This window comes from Pipistrellus kuhlii, unplaced genomic scaffold (genome assembly GCF_014108245.1).
Source record: "Pipistrellus kuhlii isolate mPipKuh1 unplaced genomic scaffold, mPipKuh1.p scaffold_m20_p_2, whole genome shotgun sequence".
Taxonomy (NCBI): Eukaryota; Metazoa; Chordata; class Mammalia; order Chiroptera; family Vespertilionidae; genus Pipistrellus; species Pipistrellus kuhlii.
In genome coordinates, this window is record NW_023425515.1 from 69,565,025 (window position 1) to 69,575,090 (window position 10,066).

A 10,066-nucleotide genomic window follows, 5' to 3' on the forward strand; every position below is an offset into this window, starting at 1 on the left:
CTTCCAAAAATCAAAAGTCTTAGTATGATAACAAACCCTATCACTATATAAAGATAAAATGGAGATTATTTTAATTATACATATGGATACACTGAAGCTTTGTTCAAAACATACATGGGTAACCCTGGCCAGTGTGGCTCAATTTTTTGGAGTAGACTGAAAGGTCTTGGGTTCAATTCCCGGTCAGGGTACAAATTCAGGTTGTGGGTTTGATCCCTAGCCAGGGTACATACAGGAGGCGACTGATTGATGTGTTTCTCTTACATTAATGTTTTTCTCTGACTGCCTTCCTCATTCTCTAACATAAGTAAATAATAAATAGGTAAATAAATAAATATATAAAAAATACCTGGGTGCATTGACTTTCTTAATGTTCATAAAGTCAATACAAATTAAAATACCATGATGCAAAAACCGTAGCCAAAAAGATAAATAATAATAAGCAATGTTTCTGAGGAGTGAGTGAAAGGCCCATTTTCATATTGTGCTAATGGAAGTAAAACTGGTATGATTCCTTGGTGAAACTGTATGCAAGAATAATTTTAATATATCTATATTTTTAACCTGTAATGTTATTTCTAAGACTCTTTCCTAAAAGAAGAAAAAAATAACAACTTAAATATCCAACTATAAAGATGTAGTTTATTAAACAATGCATAGTGTGCAATTGATAAAATGATGTTTACAACAACATGGAAAGTATTTAATGATAATATTTAAAATATGATAACTTTATATAGACACACAAACACACTCACACACATACACACACACATACATGCATGTCCACTTCTTAAGTATGCACCATGCATAGTGATTTCTTTCCAAATAATACAATATGGAAAGGTTCAATAGAAATGGGTAAGAAGACTAACTAAAGTGGAGAAACCTGGCAAACACTATCTCAGCCAGATGATCACAGTCAAGATCATGTTCAGAGTATAAACCCTTGAGATGATGTGATGAAAATGGCAGTTTACCTCTGTGGTCTACCTTGGAAAAACCTATAACCACAGTCTAATCATGAGAAAAACAACAGGCAAATTCTAACAGAACTCTTCAAGATACCTAACCAGTATGCCTTAAAACTGTCAATGTCATTAAAAACAAAGTAAGTCTAATAAACTGTTAAAAACAAGAGGAAGCTAAGGAGACATAATAACTAAATAGAATGTTTTGACATAGATGTCATCTTGGACTGAAAAAGAACATTAGAAAAAATTAAAGAAATCTGAATAAACTATGCATTAAAATAATGTAATATATCCTATTTAATAAAAAGGTAATATGAAAATTGACCCACACACCCTCACAAGATGGCTGCCTACAATCAGGCCAGCGAGGGGGTTAATGAAGGACGACCAAATGACTGAACAGCAGGCTGCGTGGAGCAACCAGGCCATTGGGGGGGGGGGGGCAATTGGGGGTGACCAGGCAGACAGGTAGGTGAGCAATTAGGATCCAGTGGTCCAGGATTGTGAGAGGGATGTCCAACTGCCAGTTTAGGCCTGATCCTTGGGGTTGGGTCTAAACCAACAGTCAGACATCCCCCAAGGGGTCCTGTATTGGAGAGGGTGCAGGCTGGGCTGAGGACACCCCTCTCCTCCCTTCCCCCATGCATGAATTTCATGCACCAGGCCTCTAATGATATTATAATACTGTAATAATTTTGCAACATGTGTGGAAACTATCTGTACAATCTTACAAAAAAATTTTTCAAATCAAACAATTTTAGAAAATAAAATCTATTTATTTTAAATTCTTAATATGGCAGGTTAACTACACGAGTTTTTAAAGAAAAGGGAAAACAATTCCCTTTCTTACTAAGTATATAGAAAAGCTACCAACATGTTAACAGTGACTATGTTTGGGTAGTAGGACTTAGGTGGTTCTTTTCCTTTATAAATATTGTTGTATGTTTTCCAAATTATGTCATGGACATTTATCACTTTTATAATATAAAAGTATAAACCTAGAGACTTTAAATAATGTAACTAAAGCTACAGAATTAGAAGTTGGTAAGATACAGAGTTGGATATGAATTCTGGATATACAACTCTAAGTCATGAATTCTTTCCATTATCTTGAGCAAATTTACTTAACTCTGAATCTTAGTTTCCTTTCCCATAAAGTGGGATTATTGCTACCTATTTTGTACAGGAGCTGTGAGGAATAAATTTAGAAATTTAGAAATCATTTAGGAATCACTTAGAGTAGGGCTGGAGAAATAGTAAATAAAATGCTCAATAAAAGCTGCTGCTATTATTGATCTAATGATGAGGAAGGTGCCTTCAACTGACCCTAAGCTCACTGTATCTAGCAATGAAAATGGTACTATGGTAGATGGTTTATGGTGATTTTATTTTGTGCTTTGTAATAAGTGAAAATTAGCATTACCAATAAGTATATTTCTCCCCCTGAAAGAAATAATGTACATGAATGGGGTATTTGTCTTTTAGTAAAACCATAAAGACAAGCCAAGAAGTAACACACACACACACACACACACACACACAGCACTAAATAGAACCTAAGTGGCCTATTATAAGAAATTATTTTTTATTTACTGAAGGGTTTGATGTAAATAATTGTTTCCTAATAGAACTCAATAATAAAAATTATTTTGTTTCTATATTACATATTTTAAGTAAAATACAAAGATCAAAAGCCTGGATTTTTGGAATCAGACCTGGAGTCAGCACAGTTTCAACACTTACATTCTGTGAGCTCAAGCAAGTCCTAACTCTTTGGAAATAATACAGAAATTTTTGGGAGCATCAGGTGAACATATGTATTTAAAGGGCTTACTGTGAACAAGAAATCCAATAAATGGCACTAGTATTGTGCATTAGATTTTTAATAACTTGTTAAATTCATAGTACATTACAGAGCTTCCCAGCACCTCTCTTCTACCTGTTAGTTTAACTTTAGCTCAGATTGGTGAAAATTCATGATTCTTTGGTCAAGTTTCCATTGAAATGAGCTAGCAAATGTAATCTCATTCAAGGAAAGATTCTCAATAAGAAAAAGACTCTGAACAAAATTAAATTAACTGTTTCTATTGGACTGATCAAGGTCTAAACACTAAAGAAATAGATTTTAAATTATTATTGTAAACAGAGCCTGGTGGAAATCAGGTTGAGTCAACAAATTTACTCGATTGCTTTTTTAAATGTGACTAAAAATGACAAGAAATATAAAAGCAATTCCTCTTGTTGAGATAATAAAAGACAAACAAAGCACTACCAATTGAAATGTATTAACTTTAAGAAATGAATGATCCAAATTAGAAAGTGGATTAAATTCAAAATACTTTTGATAGATACAACGATTCCACTTCTCGAGATAATCTTGCAACCCCATGCCATATGTAGCTTTTGTAGATGAAGGCAAGAGGCCAATGTCTTCAGTTCATTGGCATAAAGGAAGCTCTTCTGGGATCCACAGGAACATTTATTTGAGGAGTTTCCAAAAGTAATATTATATCTGAGCTAGAAGCTCTGGTTAAAAAATTGAATTATGGCTTTGTGTTTAAGGTGTTATGATTTTTAATCTCATAAAGCACGAAACATACAGAATAAAGCAATGTATTATAAATCATGGCCTTCCTACCATATGCAAAAGCACAGTTATTGTCACCAAATCACAGAGGTCTTGCTTTGTAGGAACAAAAATGACTTTTCATGTATTCCACCTTTCCTGGGGCTCCAAGGAAGATGAGGATTCTTTTTACTAAACAGGTTCTCATACTTCCAGACATGACAAAGAATTGCTTATGTAAGAATGTCCCTAACATTGAAGTCAGCCGAACTTTGTTTTTGCTTCTAAAGGGCGTGTTTGTTTTTCATGCCAACCCAGCACAACGCCTACTTGCCCTGAGTTTTACCCTCTGAATGCAGGTCACCCACTTTCTTCTTAAATTGTAGGTTCAACAAATGGTTAAACTTTTCAGCATCTTAATTCGGAAGGATATTTTAGTACTCGGTTGCTTTGTAATCATTTATAAAATGATGGTGAAAACTCTTATGTTCAAAAGGCAAATTTGAACCGTCAAGTCTCTTTGGATGTTTTCTTCTTTGCAAGTAACTTGAATTAAGATTTTAAACTTAAATTTATATGTGGGAATGAGACTTAGCATAGCTATGAAAGAAAGAAATGACCATGCTCAGTACAATTTTGAAATAAATCTTTTCCTTAAATCTTTTTTTATTTATTTCACAGAGAGGAAGGGAGAGGGTGAAAGAGAAACATTGATTGGCTGCCTCCTACCCACCCCTTAATGGGGATGGAGTCAGCAACCGGGGCGTGTGCCCTGACCAGGAATCAAACTGTGACCTCCTGGTTTATGGGAACACGCTCAACCAACTGAGCCACACCCCACATCGGCAAGGCTTAAAATAAATCTCAATGGTGTTCTCTGTATTGACTCAGAGTTGCACAGGGAAAATATTCCATTCACCAGGTCTGTATTTAGACTGCTTTTAAAAATAAGGTGTGGAATGATTAAAATAAATATAAATCCTTTTCTGTTGAAACCAATTAACAGAGTTGTCACTTCCAAACAAAATTCACTAATAGAAATGTCAACTGCCTTTTTTTTTTTTTTTTAATTGTTAACCCTTTTACAAATGACCTCATCTCTCCTCATCCCTCCTTTGCTCAACTCCACCCAGCCTCCAACCCCTTCCCTCGGGCCATCACCATGCTGTTGTCTATATTAATTACCTTAATAGAATGAAGGATATTGACAGATGCAAAATGAAAACAATAATCCATTGCACTCCACTCTACAACTGATTTGATTCACCAGGTAATCTAACTTCAGGTCGCATGAGGACGAGAACATAATTTGTGGTGCTCAGTCAGAATGAAAATGAGAGATAAGCCCCTTTGTCAACAAATGGTTAAGAATTTTGTGATGATGACAGTACAACATTAAACCAAACATGGGGCCCTACTGAGCACAGAGCCTTTTGCAACTGCACAGTTCACACGCCCATGGAGCCAGCCCTGGGTTGCATCTGTTCTGTCAAAATTATCTGCATTATGCTACTATTTAGGTAATATGATTGTGTGCTACTACATAGGAAAACTAAGGTATTGTGTTGTGTCATTGAAAGACCTTAGCCAGAGAATATGGATATTATAGCACTTCCAATACCAAATAACCCAGATACAACTAAGTTGTATAGAGGGTTTATTTCAGGATATAAAAGTCAGATGGCACCACATCCCAGGATCTCTATCTGCTTGCATTAGCATTTGTCAAGAATTCTCATATATCAATCCCCTGTGCCAAGTCCTTCTAAATCCCTAGTATGCATTTGCATCCAGGTGAAAATATGCCTTTACACTGTACCAATGTATAAATAATCTTAGCAGCCCAAAGCCACGGGAAATTCCAGGCATTGATAATACTGAACACTCTTTCTTCAGTGAAAGAACATATAAATCTTCTTGGATTTGAGCACAAAGAAGCAAAGGTCTTTGTGAGTTTTTTTGTTTGTTTGTTTTTTGTTCTTGGTGTGTGTTTTTTTAATGGTTAATAAGACTGTAAGGAATTGTATAACAATGAGGCAATCCTAGTGTATATCAACATGTGCTCTGGCTAGGAGAGTTACTATTAGAAAGCAATTCCATACAAAAGCCAAATAAATACATAATGTCAAATTAAAGTTGAACGAGGGAAGATAAAGGACAGTCTAAAAGTGTTTTCAAGTGTAAAATCAAGGAGAAGGCTAGAGAGACCACTGAGCACCCATAGTTTGGGGACATGGCTCAATGAAGCTATGGATAAATCAAAGAAGTTTGTTCTTGTAAGAAGCCTATGAGAAGTCTCAGGATCAAGAACAGAATCTTAAAATATAAATGGTTCTTCAACATTGAAAGATGATTAACATGAATCATAAAAAGAAAAGTGTAAATCAAAATTGTATTGAGACACCATATCTAGCCTACTACATTTGTGTAAATCCATGAGTTTGGCAGCACATTCTGACGGTGAGGCTATAAGGAAACAGTCACTTTCATACATGCCTAGGCAGGGGCAAGTAGTATAATGCCTATGGAGGGCATTTTAATTATAGCTGTTAAATTTACAAATTAATAAAGATACATACTCTTTGGTCTCACAATCCCATTTCTAGGAATTTGTTATCAGCTACATTAGAAATTATATATGCACAAGGTTATTTAATATGATATATTGTAATAGCAAAATATAAACCTATAGAGCTATCATTAGCAGTTTAGTTAAATAAGTTAAACTGTATCAATAAAACACAATGCTAACCAGCTATGCAAAAGAACAAAGGCACATTCTACCTATAAGAAAGACAGGTTTTTTTAGGTACATATTTTGTATAAAATGTGCTCTAATTTTCTTCATAAGAAGAGAGGACAAGATTTGACTGTGTTTGCAGGAAGGATTTCTGAAAGAAAACCTGAAAAAAACTAATAAAAGTAATTACTTATGAGGAAGAGTGGAGTGGGAACTGGACAAATAAAGGACAGTAGTGTCTTTTACTGCAGATGTATTTGTAGCATTTGGATTTTAAGGCATATGAATATATAACCTATTTTACAAATTAGAAATTTTAATAAAGGAATGCATGACCAAAAATAAGAGAAATATTAAAATGCAATAAGATAATGATATCCAACCTCTTAGTTCACAGAGGGAACTGAAACCAATAAAAGAGAAATAACAACCCAAAATCCAAAGACAGTTATTGGCAATGCCTGCAGTGGAACCAAGAAGACTTGAGCAACTCTGCTGACAGGAGACACAGCAACACTTTCATATCCAAATTAGCAGGGTGGCCAGGACACTGAAGTCTACAAATTTGAGATTCCTTAGTTGCTGGAAACTCTTAACATTGGAGTGAATTTTATATCTTTATAAAAGCATTTGACTTCTTATTGAAAATTGCCAAGATATGTTACTAACATTTTAATAAGATATAAATATAGCTAAAAACATAGGATATACCAGACAAAATCTCTCATAGATGAATAAGAAAATGAAGCAAGAAGCTGAGTACTGGGTAACTGGGGTTCCAAAATCAATTTAAAAGACACTGTGTCAAGACCTGGAAAAGGTTCCCCATCATCAGTTGATGAGGTTGCAAAGGGCCCATAATATCAAAACTTGCACTTGGTATGCTCCTCTTTTCCCTCCTTGCTCCACCTTTATTCATCTCCTGATAGTATTCTTGCAAGACTCTCTTTATTCTGCTGAATCAAGAACTCAGAGATGATGTCTTCATTTTCATGTGTCCACTGTGCCCTGTGCCTGGCAGAGTGCCTTAAACATACCAGAGCCATAGATTCCTAAAACATGAGAAGCAGAGATGATTTAGAAAATATCTAGTTCAATTTTTAAAACATGTTTAAAAGCAACAAATTCCCTTTCAAATTCATAACTATATATATAAGAAACATTTTCTAAAAGAGATGCTTTGGTTGAAGGGGGGGCCAGGGAGAGGAGAGCAAACAAAGGTTGGCTCACAGTAATCTTTCCCCCTTCCTCTTGCTGCACCTCGGGATCACAGTCTGGAAACTGCTAATGCAGCGCAAACTTTTTTCTTTCTAAGTGGACACATTCCTTAAAGGTTTTTTACACTCAATTAACATATCTAAGGCAGGGGCACCATATTCCCCTGGTCTATGAAGATATTGGTTCTATCTAGCTAAACAGGGTGCAGTGTGGAGAAAACAGAATTGTGTCAGGTCTGCAAACACTTACCCTTTTCATTCCTAGTGTCCATGTTTGGAGGAGACCCACATTAGGGATGGGAAGCAATAACCATCCTGTCTAGTTCTGCTCCATTTATAAGCTGCCCACTGTCAGGAGAAATGGTATGGGGCAATGAGAGCATTGAGGCAGTGGGCACCTCACCTAGTTCTTCAAGGACCATTCATGGACATCTCATTTGCCAGATTCATGTCAAAGCAGTTAGCAGAAGGCTGAAGGGCTGTTCTGAAAAGCTTGTTTATGATGTGAGATTGGTGGGAATCCATGGACAATATGGAATCGTAATCCTTTAGTGAATTGTATACGTGTGATGCAGCTGACAATGTTTGGTAGGGTGGGGTGGATTAATAAAAATAAACAGGATCACTTAAAAAAAAAAAAAAAAAGGTGCTCTGAAGAAAATAAAATAGAAGTAGAAGGATGGTGGTTAAGACCAGATGGGGAAAAGAGAAAAGAAAAAAAAAAGAAAAAGAATTTTCTAAAACTTGGGGAAAAAAAAAAGAAAAAAAAAGACCAGATGGGGCTGGTTATATGTCAGTAACAAATAACCCCCAAACTCTCAATGTCCTAAAACAACCACGTTGGAGTTTTTTGTTTTTGTTTTGTTTTGTTTCTATGCATGCCCCTATATACCACATATCAGTAGGGCTCTATTCCTTGTTCTGATACCTGGATCACACAGAGGCTGATAGGACTACACCACCACATCACTTTCATCTATGTCCTATTGGCAAAAGAGTCCTGCCTGACCTTAAGGGTGTTGTGAAAGTATTATCTTCCCATGTCCTCCAGAGGAAGGAGAACTACGGATTAGTGCAAAAGATGGCATTGTGGGTTCGGGGAACAGAAGCATTGATTAAGGTGGTCTAGTAAAGGCTTTATAAGGATATGATATTTGAGCAGAGATCTGAATAATGAGAATGAGCCTTCAAAGTGAAAAGCCGTAGGAAAGGCATTTCACACAGAAGGAATGGCATAGGCAAAAAGTCCTTAAGCTGAAGCAAGTGTACAAGGAATGAATGAAGCAAGTGTACAAGGAATGAATGAAGGAATGATGAGACCACAGTGAATGGGGAAAGAATGGCAGGCAATGTGGCCAAATGATGAAAAGCCTTGAGGATCATGATAAAGGATTTAGATTTCATCCAAGGTGGGCCCTAAACTCAAGTTGACGGTGGTTTCTTCTATTTAACAGAAGCAAAAAGCCATCCTTATATTACATAGAAAATAAAAATCCATGTTTTGTTTATCAGAGTTTTCTGTTTCTCAGAGTAAATTGAGCCTTTACCCTTTTCATATTCACCTCAGGTTCACCTTTTCTAAGCACTTGAAATACCACAGAACATCGTGACAGGCTTTACCATGTTTCCTGGAACTTCTTACCTCAGTTCTGTGTTTTCTCAGGCCACACTTCAGAGTCTTGATCAACGCCCAGATCTGTGCTCTTAGCTGCTGACAGAACACACATTCTCTGAAAAGGCACAAAACAAGGAAGTTACCATTCTGAGAAAAAAAAAGAAAAAAAAAAAGAAAAGAAAAGAAAAAGAAAAAATTTTATTTTCTTATCAGAGAAACGTTTCTTCTCTATTAGGGCTTAGTGTTTTTAGAACCAAACCAAATATAGAAAACTTTTTACTCCCTAAAAAAATTATCTAGATTGATTGATATTCTGGAGTTTATTAAGTTTCCAGAGTGGCTTTCCATAGGAGGATATCTTGAGACCTTTATCTTCAAGTCCAACACATGTTCCCTGCACTCCAAAAAGGATAAACATAGTAAAACCAGGCAAATTTCTCTGAGCCTCAGGTTTCTTATCTATAAAATAGGCATGATCAGTAATGGAACAAAGCCAGACGTTGTGACGATACAGCTGCAGCTAGTGGGCTTACCCTGTGCCCACTTCTGGCCTTGTTGGCTGCTCCGTGAATACACTAGGCCTATGACCTGAACGCAGGAGGTTTTCCAGGCCACTTTGAGAAGGTCACAGATGTGAATAACCAGTGACGAGTGTGTGAAATTTGCCTGAGCATCTCATCTGAGTAGAATAGACTGCTAAGTAGAAATGTTTTTGTTCAAGGAACTCTCCTAGGATGTCCCAAATGTCTGTCATTTAACAGGCATATTTTGGAATCTCACCTCCAATCACTGTTTGGTCACTTACTGGCTATTATTCAGCCTCTTTATGCTTCATTTTTCCTTATTTGAAAACAGGGCCGGTTTCATCAGGTTATTATAAGGATTATGACATAGTTCATGTAAATCTGTCCTCACAGTATATGATCCATTGTAAGTCTCAGTAAACATTAACTT

The 10,066-nt window shown here is 36.1% G+C and overlaps 1 long non-coding RNA gene across 1 annotated transcript; it reads right to left on the bottom strand.

Annotated features, from left to right (window-relative positions):
* Positions 1-6,167: 6,167 nt before the first annotated feature.
* On the bottom strand, positions 6,168-9,831 carry LOC123652774. The gene is made up of 3 exons (XR_006742268.1): positions 9,646-9,831; positions 9,140-9,227; positions 6,168-7,332 (listed from the first exon to the last, which is right to left on the bottom strand). It is a non-coding gene; the product is annotated as an uncharacterized LOC123652774 (long non-coding RNA).
* Positions 9,832-10,066: the final 235 nt, after the last annotated feature.